The sequence below is a fragment of the Phyllobates terribilis genome, unplaced genomic scaffold, assembly GCF_046119375.1.
Source record: "Phyllobates terribilis strain yellow unplaced genomic scaffold, ASM4611937v1 Scaffold_2__4_contigs__length_985480577, whole genome shotgun sequence".
NCBI classification, from domain to species: domain Eukaryota; kingdom Metazoa; phylum Chordata; class Amphibia; order Anura; family Dendrobatidae; genus Phyllobates; species Phyllobates terribilis.
The window spans coordinates 691,019,974-691,037,303 of NW_027362762.1; positions in this window are offsets into that span (position 1 = coordinate 691,019,974).

The window sequence follows — 17,330 nt, forward strand, 5'->3', positions numbered from 1 at the left end:
TATTAGATTGTAAGCTCCTATGACAGGGTGTACATTATTCTGCATGCTCTCAGGAGCAGCCTGATACTGTATATTAGATTGTAAGCTCCTAGGACAGGGTGTACATTATTCTGCATGCCCTCAGGAGCAGTCTGTATATTGTATATTAGATTGTAAGCTCCTAGGACTGGGTCTGCATTATTCTGCATGCCCTCAGGAGCAGTCTGTATATTGTATATTGGATTGTAAGCTCCTTGGACAGGGTGTGCATTATTCTGCATGCCCTCAGGAGCTGTCTGTATATTGTATATTAGATTGTAAGCCCCTAGGGCAGGGTGTGCATTATTCTGCATGCCCTCAGGAGCAGTCTGTATATTGTATATTAGATTGTAAGCTCCTAGGACAGGGTGTGCATTATTCTGCATGCCCTCAGGAGCAGTCTGTATATTATACATTAGATTGTAAGCTCCTAGGACAGGGTGTACATTATTCTCCATGCCCTCAGGAGCAGCCTATATATTATATATTAGGCTGTAAGCTCCTAGGACAGGGTGTGCATTTTTCTGCATGCCCTCAGGAGTAGCCTGTATATTATATTAGATTGTAAGCTCCTAGGACAGGGTGTACATTATTCTGCATGCCCTCAGGAGCAGTCTGTACAATATATATTAGATTGTAAGCTCCTAGGACAGGGTGTGCATTATTCTGCATGCCCTCAGGAGCAGCCTGTATATTATGTATTAAATTGTAAGCTCCTATGACAGGGTGTACATTATTCTGCATGCCCTCAGGAGCAGCCTGTATATTGTATATTAGATTGTAAGCTCCTAGGACAGGGTGTGCATTATTCTGCATGCCCTCAGGAGCAGCCTGTATATTATGTATTAAATTGTAAGCTCCTAGGACAGGGTGTAGATTATTCTGCATGCCCTCAGGAGCAGTCTGTATATTATATATTAGATTGTAAGCTCCTAGCACAGGGTGTACATTATTCTGCATGCCCTCAGGTGCAGTCTGTATATTGTATATTAGATTGTAAGCTCCTAGGACAGGGTGTACATTATTCTGCATGCCCTCAGGAGCAGCCTGTATATTGTATATTAGATTGTAAGCTCCTAGGACAGGGTGTGCATTATTCTGCATGCCCTCAGGAGCAGCCTGATTATTATATATTAGATTGTAAGCTCCTAGGACAGGGTGTGCATTATTCTGCATGCCCTCAGGAGCAGCCTGTATATTATATATTAGATTGTAAGCTCCTAGGACAGGGTGTACATAATTCTGCATGCCCTCAGGAGCAGTCTGTATATTGTATATTAGATTGTAAGCTCCTAGGACAGGGTGTACATTATTCTGCATGCCCTCAGGAGCAGTCTGTATATTGTACATTAGATTGTAATTTGTGGGTGTATTTGTCTTTTCCTTCCCAGGGACGTCTCTCCTGAGCTTATAATACATGTAGATATACAGCAATATGCAGCAGGACAGACGTGATCCAGGGAAATATCCGATCGCCACCACTGGGGTCAGGAAGAAATTTTTTTCCCCCCTGAGGCAGAACTCTCCGGGGGGTTTCTTCGCCTTCCTCTGGATCTCTGGGTCCAGTGGCTCTCAGCCGGTCCTCAATGACCACAGCCAGTTCAGTGGTCTCTATGGGGCCTGACCTGGGAGTTATTGTGATCAGGGTTTAATTTCTTAAAGGGCCAGTAATATTTTTATTACAATGTTGCTTATTGCTATTTCAATAAAACATAAAAAGAAAGATAGTAAAAGTGTCATGTGAGGTTTTTTGTCTTGACTTTTTTTACACACTTACAATGATGTGAGTGACTATTACTACCCTCAATATTCCTCAAGTAGAACCAGGAATTATGGGGGTGCCATTTACAGACGGCAGACCACATATATCTCCACCCATTGTGGTATCATAATGTCAGCTCCTGTCCCAAGTTACATTACAAGTGTTATGGGGGCCAATCTCTGTGATGGGGGCAGGGCACTAAAATAGTGTATGTCCTACACAACAAACTACCTGACAGAAGACTGAAGACCGGACACAGAGCCGCCGAATACAAGAGACACAAGCAGTGACGGACTGGGGTTCCAAGGGCCCACCAGTAACCAACTCCAGGGCCCCACTTTTCAGCTTCATGAAATGTGACATTATCCTCAATCACAAATATATATAACAATGAACGGGGTAGATTGGTAAATGAATAAGATTCTGCCTTTGTCTGTACAAAGTGAGTCAAGTATATTGTGCCAAGTGCTGCTCATATAAGAGGATGGTGGGCACTCTTGCACAGGGGCCCCCCGGAGGATTCTCCTGTGCTCTTGTGGGCCAGTCCAAGCCTGAGTACAATGTATTGAATGCGGTGAATCCGCATGCTTCAGTGAACACATGCGGATTCACCTGCGTTCAATAAACGCAGTGCTTTGAACACAGCATAAAGTATACTGAGTCCAAAGCGCTGCTTGTCTTATATTATATTGCCCTTAAATTGTCTATGTTAGCCCTGCTGGTAACCTGTGCATATTCTCTTCTGGGGAAGGCCCAGTCCATTTCATTGCAATAAGAAGAGAGTTACTTGCTGTATGTTCCTTGGTTGGATATTAAAGTGTCATTTTGATGAAGTTGGAAATGACTTCTTCTGCTGCTTCCTTTAATGTTACTGATCCTGATTATGTGTTTAGTGCATCAATCTAGTTTGTTCACCCTCACAGTGGAACAATACAGCTATGCTATATAATATGTACTCCATCCAGAAGGTTTGCCTGCTGCGTGAGCAGACTCTTCTGTTTGCTGACTTCCTAATATTCGTTGGCCAATAAGGAGACTCCGCCTCTGTGGGGTAATTAGTAGGGCTTATCTTTTGTAGTGGATGGGGAAGCGAACAGAAATTTGCTAGCAGCTGAAAATGAATTTGTGTGACAGGTAAAAATGCCCAGACGACTCCTGCACACTGTCAGGATTCTCTGGTGCTGCAACGAGAGTGGACAATTACATGATCGCAAGTATGCGATTTGCATACATCCGGCCACATTCCCACTAGACTTGCACAGCCTCGTTAAATGGAAGACAATTGAGCGATGACCGAGTACGTCTAGTCGGCACGTGACCACTTTTACGCAAATCTCATGCTTGCGGTTACATTGGCACCAGAGAATACTGATAGCATACTGTACAGATTCAGAAGTTTGCAGTCACATAGAGTAACTGCAGACTTTCATCCCAAACCTGGACCACCCCTTGAAATAATTCTGTTATATTTCTTTAATTTGAAATTAAAGATATATAAGAGAATTGTTTCAAGTTCACAAATTATAAATAGTACAGTAACAGAATTGTGATAAAGTTTGAGGGTTTTTTTTTCTTGCAATCTTGTTCATTGGTACAAGCATCAACATGCTACACTACCAATCATTTCTGATTGTCTTTGGAGTGGAGCATTATAAAAACACAGTAACATTAGGAAAGCCTAAGTGAACATGTCAGAAAACCACGAATATAATGCATTTATTTCTTTAGCTTCTCTCTCATCTCAACTGGTAGGTGAATTTTTGGGTAGTGTAATCTTGTAAACTTTAAACAATATAATTACAGCTAATACCCACTAGGTGGCACATGTGCATAATAACTCAAAATAACTGTCAATGATAATTGGTGTATTAATCAGGTCCAAGTGTTAAAAGGAATCAGTAGCCAGGTTTTTTGCTACCCTGTCTAAGAGCAGCATGATGTAGAAACAAAGACCCTGATTCTACAGATGTATCACTTACTGGGCTGCTTGCCACCGTTTTTACAGAATCACAGTTTTATCTGCTGCAGCTCATCTAGTTCTCTGAATGCTGAACTCTTTTTAATTCAGCCCACATGATTGGCAGCTTTCTGTGTACACTATGCATAGGCAGAGAACTGTCCATCAGTGGAGGGGGTGGGGATATACAGAGCTCATGAATATGGAGGACTACATGTCAGAAGTTTTACCAGTCCTCTAGTCAGGGTCGGACTGACCCGGCGGGGTACCGGTGAAATCCCTGGTGGGCCCCAATTGAGAGACAGAGACCTCTTCAGTCCCTGACAGCTCCTGCAGTTAGCACAGTGTCCTATTCCGGTGTGTGGCGCCAGCAGCAGTACGTTCTGTGAGGGCGGAGCTACGGCTGCTTCACTCTCTGGCACGAGAAATCTTAGCGCATAAATTGGCCAATTCATGTGTACCTGGTAGCCACGGTAAGGCGTCTCTCAAAATACCAGGACCCTATCAAGGTGAACTCCTAAGTGACTATGTCTGCTTGTGTGTGGGACAATAAGATCCTGCTGCAATTAAAATCGTCTGTGGCATAGAGGTGGAGTGCGCAGTCAATGCTTATACATAGAAACAGAAAAAACTGGCCTGCACTTCCAAAACAAGAAATAGGTGTGAACAGGTGCTTACTAGGAGCAGCCTTCTCCATATACAACTAACAAACAAATAGCACACTGCAACGCTAAGTATGCAAACAGGAAATATATGAAGTTTGAATAGCATTACTGCTGTAGAAAATAGAAATAAATGAGAAATCTTAGCGCATAAATTGGCCAATTCATGTGTACCTGGTAGCCACGGTAAGGCATCTCTCAAAATACCAGGACCCTATCAATATGAATACCTCTCTAAGAGACTATGTCTGCTTGTGTGGGGGATAATAAGATCCTGCTGTAATTAAAATCGCCTGTGGCCTAGAGGCGGAGTGCGCAGTCAAAGCTAATGCATAGAAACAGAAGAAACAGACCGGCACTTCCAAAACAAGAAATAGTTTTGAACAAGGTGTGACTGCAGCGCTGAATAAAATATATATTTTATTTTTTTCTCATTTTCATTACAGAGATATTGGCTAATAAAGTTTAAATTCTAGTTTTCACTAAGACCAAAAGGTGGTTAAAAGAGATTCTTCTCTGGGGACTCTAATTTTCTCCCCTGTATGACACTGACAAATCATAAGAAGGAAGCAGGGAGGACAAAACACTCCTCCAGAGAAGCCAAGAGCTGACTCCCCGGAGCCTGTGCAATATAAACTTGCGGCGCAGTGCACAAAGAGACGGGCCGGGATGAAGCAAAGCGCGCTCTATGTGACGTGCAGAGGAGGGGGGGGGGGATATGGTAAATAAGAACATAGGCGGGGATTTCGGGGAATAAAAAACAGATAAGCTGGGATTTCTTGGCATCCGGGGGAAGCCAAGCCTGTGCAAAACCAAGTTGATAAAAACACATAGCTCTGCAATCAAATCTCTACTATGGGCCATACAGGTATGTATATGTGACATGCAGAAGTAGTGCTTTGCAGAGTGTGACATGCAGAAGTGGTGCTGTTGCAGAGTGTGACAAGCAGAAGTGGTGCTGTTTCTTTGGGAGCATTCAGCAACTATTGGAAGTGGCACAAGCACATGAGACAGTAAGTGTTGTGCTCCAGAAGCATCCAGCAACTAGAGGGGTTAAAGCAGTCACAGGAGAAGGGGAGTGTTTTAGCAGAGCCCCAGGGGGATTGTGGGGAAGTTGTTTACTGTCTGGCTGGAGCCAAAGAGAAAGCTGGTGTGTGTGCTCTGTATCTCACAGAAGCGTTCCTGCATGTGAAAAGGATTCAAGCCAGGAGTGAAGCTAAGCACAAGTCAGGTAGAGTTCCTGAGCTAGCAGTGTAGAGTATTTTCAGACAGAAAGATAAGGACTGGAAGAAATGGTGTCACAGGGATCATCTCCCTCAGCAAACCCTCCCCCCTCCTCCATCTCACTGTGCTGTAAAGAATGCTGTGTTCATTAATGTGACTTTACATTAGAACTGTGCTGTCCTTTACTACTGGCAAGACTGTGAACTGCTGTGCTGCTAAGGAAACTGTACTGTTTGTCACTGGAGCCTGTTGCTCATAAGACTTAACTTGCACTGGCTGTGCGGCTTCTTATTAAGTGCTACTGTTCTACCGTTTATGAGGACTCTTGTCAAGTGTGTCTGGTCAGCAAGTGAAACAACCTACGTGTCTGTGCCTGAGGGTCAATACCACTGTGTGCAGAGAAGCTGCAGCACATTGTCGATGGTCGCCCTGAGTAACGGTTCCCCCAGGATTCCAAAGAATTCATATAACCTGTCTCGCCCCTATCTGAACCTAGCGGCGTGCGTGTAACATTGGTGGCCCGTACGGGGAATCCTATGCGGGAATTAGCGTGTAGAGGGAGAAGAGGAAAAGTGTCTGGAAAAGCACAGCAGCAGAGCACCTCAACTCGACTCTGCTACACCAGTTAAAGGACAGCAGCCCTAAAGAAAAACTCACTAGCAGCAATGGATGTGGAAATACAAATAGACAGAATTAGTGAGCTGCTTCTTCAGTTAGCCTGTGAAGAATTGAGAACAGTAGCAGAACATATAAAGATGTCAGTAGAACAGATTTCCAAAGCACCCAACCGCTGGCAACTGTTAGCTGCCATTAATGCAAAAATGGATAAGCTGGGGGAGAAAGAAGCTGAAGACATCATGGGGACATTCCTCCAGGAACTAACACAGTTTCTAACCAGGTTGAAGTTGGAGGATGGAGGGGCGGCACCAATTACCAAAAGCAGGAATCTCTGTCCACAGACAGGAATTGAAAGAACTATTCAAAGCCCTAACAACAGCCCTGCAGGAATCTACCAAAACCTCTGAACGGGTGATAGACTCAGACAGGACATTTAACCTGCTCGGGTTAGATAAATCAGGGAGACAGTCCTCTCTAACACCACAAATCACCATAAGGAATGAATTCAAGATCCTGGGACAGATTGAAGAGTGTGTACAGAAAGAGAGACTGTCTTATAGGAACTTGTTGCACCAGATCGATGCAGGCTTACAGAAAGGCTACCAGCCAGATGAGATCGTTGAGGTGGTGGTGATAGCAATCAGCCCAGGACTGAACCTCCATAGTATGCTAGAAATGAAAAGTCAATTGACCTCGCAACAGCTGAAGATGATTTTAAAAGGGCACTATAAAGAAGAGATTAATTCAGAATTGTTCCACTGACTCATTAACCTCTCACAGAAAAATAATGAATCACCCCAAAGTTTCTTGTTCAGAGCAATTGAACTAAAGGATAGACTGTTGTTTGCATCCAGAGATGTAGAAGCGGAAGAGAAGTTTGATGCTGGACTAGTCCAGAAGAAGTTCTTGAGATCATTGGGAATGGGATTAATCAGCAAAGATATCAAGTTGCAGCTGAAACAGTACATAGAAGATCCTGGCATTGTGGACGAAGTCGTAATTGAAAAAATGAATGAGGCTGCTAGTTTGGAGTCAGAGAGCGAACAGAAGTTAAAGAAAGGCTCTGCTCCTAAAATCACCAAAATTAGTCAGCTGAAGTTGGAGACCCTCGGTGGCCAGTCCAAAGATCATCATGGAGACCCTCCAGTGCCACCTCCAAGAGGGAACCCTAAATCACCAACAAAAGAGAGGCCTGCCAGCGCTGACTGGGAGGAAGTAATAGGAGAACTGCGAGCCGAGTTGATTAAGGTGAAAAATTTGATTTGTTCAAGGCCAGAACTGGTATCCCTCAGACCCAGAAGTGGGTTCCAAAGCAGAAGATACTGTCACGGGAGTGTCAGAGGTGACAGACAGTCGCCCTGCAGTGGTTTGCAGGAGATCTCCACGTTTGGCAATGCAGACAGCTGCCTAGATACGAGGCTGTGTTTAGGACCCAGAAACTACCTCCCTTTAGTCTAGGTGGGCGTCGCTGGTTATACTCATTTCTACTTGGAACTTGGCTGAAGCAGTATTACATCCTCGCTGGAATCTTGAGGCCATGTGCCCTGTTGGAGTTCTTCTAAAGCCGAGTTGTTGTTCCCCTGTGTTGTCTTTCCAGCGACAGCTGTGGAGGCTGTATAGGGACGTTAGGGGGAGACAGGGTAATGCTAGTCCAGATTAGGAGGTCACCTCTTCCCCCTTTCCCTAGTGTCTGGGCTCCCTTTCCCTTTCCCCTCTGTGTTGCACTCACACCTGTCATGACATTATAACCGGCCGAGCACGTTTTGAACAACAACAAAAAAAGCGACACAAGATTGACATTTGTTTTTTTTCTTTGTTTGTTTGTTTGGGCATGCAGCTTTTTTTTCTTTACTCCCTTTAGTATGGGATCAGTTGCAGAGCAGTTCCGCTGTCTCTGGAGGTGAATGACCTCTGCTGTGAGGTTCAGCAGCGTTTATAGGCCGCCAATGTGGGGGTCTCTGCAGGTAGGCCGGTCCAGCCTGAACCCAAGGTTACTCTCCCGGACATGTTTTCAGGAGGTAGGGACAAGTTTTTTGTGTTTAAGAAGGCATGCAAATTGTACTTCAAACTTCGTCCCTACTTCTCCAGTAATGAGGAGCAACGGGTTGGTATTGTGATCTCTCTACTGCAGGGCAATCCTCAGTCATGGGCGTTTTCGTTACCGCAGGACTTAGTTTGTCTCCAGTCTGTGGAGGTTTTTTTTTTGAGTTCTTGCCCTCATCTATGATGACTCTGACCGAGTCGCCTTGGCTGAGTCTAAGCTATGTCGCCTTCAGCAGGGGATTCAGCCAGTGGAAACGAACAGTTCGGAATTCCATAGATGGGAAGCTGATTCCAAATGGAATGACTCAGCCCTTAAAAGTCAATTTTGTGAGGGGCTTACTGAAAGGTTGAAAGATGCCTTGGCTGTATATGATACCCCTCTGTCCTTGGAGGCTGCCATGTCTTTGGCCATACGTCTGGATAGGCGCCTTCGGGATAGACGGGTGCAACCTTTTTCTCCGTGGCCTTCTTGTCGGGGTTGTGTACCTTTGCCAATTCAGCGGTCTGGGGGTGAACCAGTACTGGGGGAGGTGGAGGAACCTATGTAGTTAGGGGGTGTCTCTGTATCATACATCTCCCCGGAGATTCACAAGAAAAGAGGTGTATGTTTCTTTTTGTGGGAAAAAGGGACACTTTGTTGGGACCTGTCCTTCAATTTCTAAACAAAAGGAGACTCGTTTAACTCTCGGTAGTCTGGAGTTGGATAAACAAGGGGTACATTTCTGGCCAAACTGCAGTTCCCGCTTTGTCCTGACAGCAGAGGTGGTGCTAGAGAGCAAAACTGAAAAAAATTCTCTGTTTGTTGACAGTGGAGCTGGGGTCAGCATGGTTGATGCTGAGTTTGTGAAAACTCATGGTCTTGCTTGCTGTGCTTGTGGTGGATTGGCAAGCCAGGGAGATTACTCAATGGGGAGATTACTGCCATGAGAACTGTCTGAATGTTTCTATTGCTGCTGTCTCTACGGGGATACTGCCTGCTTTTCTGTCTGGTTTTGAGGACATTTTTTCTGAAAAGGGGTGTCAGGATTTGCCTCCTCATCGTGCTTATGACTGTCCTATTAACCTGACCCCCGGAGCTAAACTACCAAAGTCCAGACTATATAATCTTTCCGGCCCTTAGACACAAGCCATGAAGGTTTTCATTGCGGAAAGTCTGGAGAAGGAACATAGCAGACCCTCCTCTTCGCCTGTGGCGGCAGGGTTCTTCTGTGTGAAGAAAAAAAGATGATCCATACCCTCTTCCTCTGATTCCTCATTTGTTCAGCCAGGTTGTGGGAGCTAAGGTATTCTCCAAGTTGGATTTAAGGGGAGCCTACAATCTGGTTAGAATCAGAGAGAGGGACGAATGGAAGACAGCGTTCAATACCCTGGAAGGTCATTTCGAGAGTGGTTATGCCTTTTGGTTTGACCAATGCACCTGCGGTATTCCAGCATTTCATAAATTATATTTTTCATCATTTGGTGGGGAGGTTTGTGGTGGTCTATCTGGACGATATTTTGGTTTATTCACCTGATTTTGAGACCCATCGGGGGCATGTTAAGAAGGTGCTCCAGATATTAAGGGATAACAAAATTTATGCCAAACTAGAAAAACGTGTTTTTGCTGTTCAGGAGGTGCAGTTTTTGGGGTACTTGTTGTCATCCTCAGGTTTTTGGATGGATTCGGAGAAGATCCGTGCAGTCCTTGACTGGGAACGTCCCGAGAACCTGAAGGCCCTACAACGTTTTCTGGGCTTTACTAATTTTTACAGGAAATTCATCCAAAATTACTCGGTGGTAGTGAAACCCCTTACTGACATGACAAAGAAGGGGTCTGATTTTTCCAACGGGTCGGAGGCTTCACTCCAGGCTTTTTCTTCCTGAAAGAATCATTGTCTTCGGCTGAGAGAAATTATGACGTGGGTAATAGGGAACTTTTGGCGATCAAATTGGCGTTCGAGGAATGGCGACCAGGGGTGGATTAAGAGTAGCAAGTGCCCCGGGCAGTTTAGAAGGCATGGGTCCCCCTTCACACACACACCCCTGATGTATCACGTGACTTGTCACATGATCCCCCTTTGATAGATCAAGTGATAGTTCATGTGAAATTAATTCTGCACAATATTAATAATTATTTTTTATAATTAATTGCATAACTTAATATTGAGCACAATTAAGTATTCTGACATTCCCCTATGTATGTAGGGTCTCATACTGTATAATATGAGCTTCCACATAATCCTCCTATACACAGCCGGAGGCCGCACGGCGCACCCCCCCCAGATACAGCCGGAGGCCGCACGGCGCCACCCTCTCCCCAGATACAGCCGGAGGCCACAAGGCGCCCACCCCCCCAGATACAGCCGGAGGCCGCACGGCAGCCCCCCCCCAGATACAGCCGGAGGCCGCACGGCAGCCCACCCCAGATACAGCCGGAGGCCACATGGCGCCCCCCCCAGATACAGCCGGAGGCCGCACGGCGCCCCCCCTTCCCACCCCAGATACAGCCGGAGGCCGTATGGCGCCCACCCCACCTCAGATACAGGAGGAGGCCACACTGCGCCCCCCCAGTCAGATACAGCCAGAGGCCCCACGGCGCCCCCCCCCAGATACAGCCGGAGGCCGCACGGCAGCCCCCCCCGAGATACAGCCGGAGGCCGCACGGCAGCCCACCCCAGATACAGCCGGAGGCCACATGGCGCCCCCCCCAGATACAGCCGGAGGCCGCACGGCGCCACCCTCTCCCCAGATACAGCCGGAGGCCACAAGGCGCCCACCCCCCCAGATACAGCCGGAGGCCGCACGGCAGCCCCCCCCCAGATACAGCCGGAGGCCGCACGGCAGCCCACCCCAGATACAGCCGGAGGCCACATGGCGCCCCCCTCAGATACAGCCGGAGGCCGCACGGCGCCCCCCCTTCCCACCCCAGATACAGCCGGAGGCCGTATGGCGCCCACCCCCCCTCAGATACAGGAGGAGGCCACACTGCGCCCCCCCAGTCAGATACAGCCAGAGGCCGCACGGCGCCCCCCCCCAGATACAGCCGGAGGCCGCACGGCGCCCACCCCCAGATACAGCCAGAGGCCGCACGGCGCCCCCCACCCAGATACAGCCGGAGGCCGCACGGCGCCCACTCCCCAGAGATACAGCCGGAGGCCGCACGGCGCCCACCCCACCAGATACAGCCGGAGGCCGCACGGCGCCCACCCCCCCCAGATAGAACAGGAGACCGCACGGCGCCCCCCCAAATACAGCAGGAGGCCGCACACATACACAAACATATGCAGACATATACAAAGACAAATACATACACGCATAAACACAGTTGAAACACAAAAATACATATAAACAGACATCACACAATGATATCTGCACACACTGACACGCACTGTGACCACACACACAAACACCACTCACCATCCCCCTGGTCGGCTCCAATCGTCCAGCTCTTCTCTGTGGTCAGAAGCAGTGCAGGGTGCACTGCATGACGTCATGCTAGCAGACACTGCCGCGCACAGGGCAGTGTCTTCTAGCTGTGACGCGGCCGGGCCATCACACGCGCGCAAGCACGGTACGCAGACATGCGCGCAAGCACGGTACGCAGACATGCGCGCAAGTGTAGCGCCCCGAGGGTTCGGCCGCTACAGGGGTATTGCACCTCTTACAGAGGTGTGATATTCCACTCCCGGGTAAGGATGGAGTATGGACCAGGGCTCAGTTAGCTGCATACAGCACACTCACCCCATTTCCGAGGGACAGTTCAACGGTGCTTCCATTGTAGGGTTGCTCCCATTAGACAGAAATGCAGGCACGACAGATCATGTCCCTGGCTGGAGTGGGGAGGGGGTTGGAAACCCCAGTGATGTAGGAGCAGGAGGGGACGGTTCATGAGCGTAGGTAGGAGCTCATTGGTTGCTGGTCACCTGGGCTCATGTTTTAGAGGGAAGTATAAAAGGTGGGCACCATCTTAGATGGTCGTGATCATTTATTGGTGCGACACCTCATCAAACCAGCTAGGAAGGCACCATATAGGACAGCGGGGAACGGGGCCCACGTTTACCCGCGCAGATCCGCGGCACCTGGACAAAAGTGGGTCACTGGTGAGGCAGGCCAGAGAAAGGACAGAAGGGGGTCCTGAGCCATGCTTCTGAACTGCCTGGGAGTTGACCGAGCCCCCACACCTGGTGGACGCAGCACGGCTCGGGCGGTCACTGCCTGCGCAGAAGTGACCCGGAGCACATGAACTGTGAGTAAAAGACATTGGATTGCAGTACGTTGTCTGTGTACTTTCTCGCTCCTCCAGCACTACCGGTACTGGGACTCCCTGCACCATCACCCCCATCATCCATTGCACAACCCTGGGGCTACACTCTTCCCATGGGGAGTTAAACAACCTCAGCTGCGTACACCATCAGCCTCAGGGGATTACCTTGCAGCGGCGGTTCATAATAACCGCAATCCACGGGTGGTCAAGTCGGACATTATCAACAGCACATAGCAGACTACCATTGGTCTGACCACCCTGAGCCACGGAACTGGGTTGCCACCACTACCCCCATCGTTTCCCTATTGCCCGGATCCGAGTGCTCCACGGCCCAGGGGGCGAGTCAGCTTTGGCGTAGTCGGCAGGATCGTTACCAGCCCGCCACAAGCGGGTATTGCGCGCCTGAAAAGAGACTGTTTAATTGAAATTGACTGTGTTGAAAATGGCGCCCGCCCCAGCAGAACGGACGCTATAATGTGCGCGCCAAAAGACAGCAGGGAGCCGCCTCCCATCGTGGGCCAGGTCCCAGAATGGCGCCAAAGAAGGAGCCCGCCCCCAACAGCCATGAGTGCGGCTGTGGAGATGTCCATCAAGGTGGGGGGCTGCCCCTGAAAGTAATTGACAGAAGATGGCCCCAGGACCACCCCCAAAGAGAAGAAAAACGGGGGGCAGGGTGTGGTTTGGATAAGTATCGCAAGATCACACCCGGAGATGGAGAGGAGCGTCAACTCCGGCACCCTGGCAAGCGGCCTGCTGCAGGCTGAGGCGGCCCCGTACAGCCTCACGGAGCTGATGGCTCAGCTCCCCGCAGAAGACCCGGAGTTCTTGCGGACTGCACTGGAGGAGCTGGACCGGAGAATGGTCCGAGCGCAGAGGGACGTCGTGGCCCTGTGGAGAGAGGAAATGGCCCGGCGGGTCGCGGCCCGGCAGCAAGAGACACCGCCAGCACCTGACAGCGCACCTGCCCCCGAGGACGGAGAGAGGAGACCGGAGGCTGAGGACGACGCTGCGGAGGAGGCAAGTAAGGCGGACGCCCCTGCCCCGGGTCCAGACGCCGCAGCCTTACCCCTGAGTCCTGTCGCAGAGTCAGAAGTCCTGGGAGCCGCTGCAGCTTCCACGCTCCCGCCACAAACACCTAGGCCGCAAGCCGCGAGCACCGCCACTGAGCCACACACCCCGGCATGCCCTTTGACCCCGAGCACGGCAGGAAGCGGCCCGGTCGCAAGGCCTAACCACCACCAGCGCTTCCCGACCGCGTGCGACCCCGGTCCCAAAACCACCACCCCTGGGCGCGGACCTGTATGCCCAGCTGTCCGGTCCAGATGGGGAGCCAGTCCCTCCACCACCTGGGTGGGTCCATCCTAATCTCCGGAAAGGCCTGCCCGCGGAGACCAGAGCTCCTCTGCTTCCACACCCGCCTGACTCACAGCCTGTTGAAGGTCCCCAGCTCCCGGTCGAGGAGGTCCAGTACGAGTGGGACCCGACAGGAGAAGACCTCATGGGGTTCTCACAGGAGACGCGGGCGGCCGCAACCCGCAGACGGGAGTTCTGTAGCCGACAGGTGGCGCACTTCGAACGGGAGAGGCGAGCGCGGTGACAGAGGCAGGAACAGCTACACGCCCGGAGCGCAGAGCAGAAGATGCGCGTCCGGCGAGACCCCCAGGCTGCGCGAGGTCCCAGAATCATCGGGACCGTCATCAAGTTCCAACAGGTGCAAGGATGGGGTTTCATCCGGGACTCGACCACAGACACGGACGTGTTTGTCACCCGGAGAGACGTGGAGGGCCACCTACCAGAAGGCCACCCGGAACAAGATCTATTCCCGGGAGACTTGGTGTCTTACACCCGACACAGAGGCCTAAAGGGATGGTATGCTCTTCATGTCCAGCGGATAGGAGGAGAGCAGCACCCTGAAGCAGAATCCGAATATCAAGAGGACCCGGACGGGTCTGAAGAATATGAAGATCAGTATGAGGAGGAAGGAGCGTCTGGAGGACACCGCTACTAGTGAGCAGCAAAGTACCTGTGTATATAGTTACCCGTCAGGGTACAAGAACTGTTAAAGAGGACTGTTATGGAACTGTTGACCGTGTGAAAGTTGCCCCTCATCCCCTACCTGGCTGAGGACTGAGAGCAGCCACTCCCCCTTTCTAACCGGCCGAGGACTGGGAACGGCCAATTCCCTGTAAATAGTTGCGCTTCCTAAAGCGCCCCCTACTGGTTTTATAAAAAAAACTGCAACGTCTACCTCGGGACAGAGAGTCCCTCACGTTTAAAAGTTCACTGAAGTTTTTGCACTTAAAAGAAGATTGAACACCTGGTCACAAGTTGCACCGCGGCCAGGATCCAAGAATGTGTTTTGCTTAAAAATTTTTTAGATGAATAAGTTTTATATGCTGCTAAATAGTACTGTGAAAGTTTTCTATAATGTTTATATGCCAAAAGAGTTCCAGAGGTATTAGCCAAGTGTTTTATAATAGTGTAACAAGTGAAGAAAGTGTTTCCCCTGAAGGGAATTGTATTGTGTCGTCTGTTTCCTAAATGTAAAAATGTTTTGAAAAGTTTTGCATGTCCTGTACTTAATTGTTTTTGCTCTTTTCCAGCCCGAGGACGTGCTGTGGTTTACCAGGGGGGAATGTAGCGCCCCGAGGGTTGCTCCCATTAGACAGACCATGTCCCTGGCTGAAGTGGGGAGGGGGGATGAAAACCCAGTAATGTAGGAGCAGGAGGGGACGGTTCCTGAGCGTAGGTAGGAGCTCATTGGTTGCTGGTCACCTGGGCTCATGTTTTAGAGGGAAGTATAAAAGGTGGGCACCATCTTAGATCTGGGTTCTGTTCAGTCAGAGAAGACAGGGAGCAGAGGCTCTGTAGGAGCTCTGCTCAGAGGCAGGCCTAGAGAAAAGGCCGGAGCCTGAGAGGAGAAGGAGAAGTGGGCCTGGAGAAGAGGCCAAAGGAAGGAGGAGAAGAAGGAACAAGAAAGAAGGAGAAGAGAGAGAGAAACAGAGGGGCTCAGGAACAAGAAGGTGGAAGGGACCCTAAGAACCCACGAGAATACCGGGTGAAGGGTCAGGCAGATTAAGGGTACCGGATCCCAAGTTGGTGGAGGAGAAACTACCCTCAGCCAAAGACCGGAGGTCGTGATCATTTATTGGTGCGACACCTCATCAAACCTGCTAGGAAGGCACCATATAGGACAGCGGGGAACGGGGCCCACGTTTACCCGCGCAGATCCGCGGCAGCTGGACAAAAGTGGGTCACTAGTGAGGCAGGCCAGAGAAAGGACAGAAGGGGGTCCTGAGCCATGCTTCTGAACTGCCTGGGAGTTGACCGAGCCCCCACACCTGGTGGACGCAGCACGGCTCGGGCGGTCACTGCCTGCGCAGAAGTGACCCGGAGCACATGAACTGTGAGTAAAAGACATTGGATTGCAGTACGTTGTCTGTGTACTTTCTCGCTTCTCCAGCACTACCGGTACTGGGACTCCCTGCACCATCACCCCCATCATCCATTGCACAACCCTGGGGCTAGACTCTTCCCATGGGGAGTTAAACAACCTCAGTGTAGCATACCTGGCGGCGTTCTTGCATGGTGTTTCATCTCTCATCATGCAAGATCGCAAACTTCATCTCCCGCCCAGCTTCCTGGTCTGGCTTCTTTCCTTGTGCTCTGCTCTGCTCCACTTTGGCTGCATAGGGCGACACCCGCTGAACTTCCTGTTTCTTGTACCTGCTGCGGACACGCCCCTGTTGCACCTTCAGCCTATTGCTGTCCATCTTTGGGTATTTTTACCACCTTCTTCCTCAAGATGGCGCCTGAGCATTGTTTCTTGTCAGTTGGCTTTTTGTCTCTGACATGCCAGGTCCTATCCTGTTTTCCTGCCTGTTTTCCAGTTCTGTGTCTGAACTGTGGTCTGTTCTTGTGAACACGCTTCTTGCCTGTTCTTTCGCCTTCTAGGGGCCGTATTCCTAGATCTGCCTGTCTGTGCCTTGCGGTATCTGTTCCCGTCTGAACAGAGTCCTGTTTGTGTCTCTGCCTTGCGGTATCTGTTTCCGTCTGAACAGAGTCCTGTTTGTGTCCCTGCCTTGCGGCATCTGTTCCCGTCTGAACAGAGTCCTGTTTGTGTCTCTGCCTTGCGGTATCTGTTCCCGTCTGAACAGAGTCCTGTTTGTGTCCCTGCCTTGCGGTATCTGTTCCCGTCTGAACAGAGTCCTGTTTGTGTTCCTGCCTTGCGGTATCTGTTCCCGTCTGAACAGAGTCCTGTTTGTGTTCCTGTCTTGCTGTCTCTGTTCCCGTTCCTCTGTTCCCTGTTGTCTGTGCCTTGTTTCTACTTTAACCTTGTCTCCCTTTTCCCTCTATGTCTGTTTTCTGCGTCTTTCTGCAGAGTCTGAACCCGCTCCTAAATTCCTTCTCGTCGTCTCTGTACCTCTGTTGTGAATTTAGTGTACGCTCGCTACTTCTATGTAAGTACTGTGCGTGCTTCTGGTTCTGCCTTTCCTTCTCCGTCTGTTCTTTGTGAACAGAGTCCTATCCCCTTGCCTTATTTACCACTCTGCGGTGTCCGCTCTGCTCCTGCTTAGCTTGCCGCTCTTGCGGTTTCTGCTCTGCTCCTGCCTTGTTTACCGCTCTGCGGTGTCCGCTCTGCTCCTGCTTAGCTTGCCGCTCTTGCGGTTTCTGCTCTGCTCCTGCCTTGTTTACCGCTCTGCGGTGTCCGCTCTGCTCCTGCCTAGCTTGCCGCTCTTGCGGTTTCTCCTCTGCTCCTGCCTTGTTTACCGCTCTGCTGTGTCCGCTCTGCTCCTGCTTAGC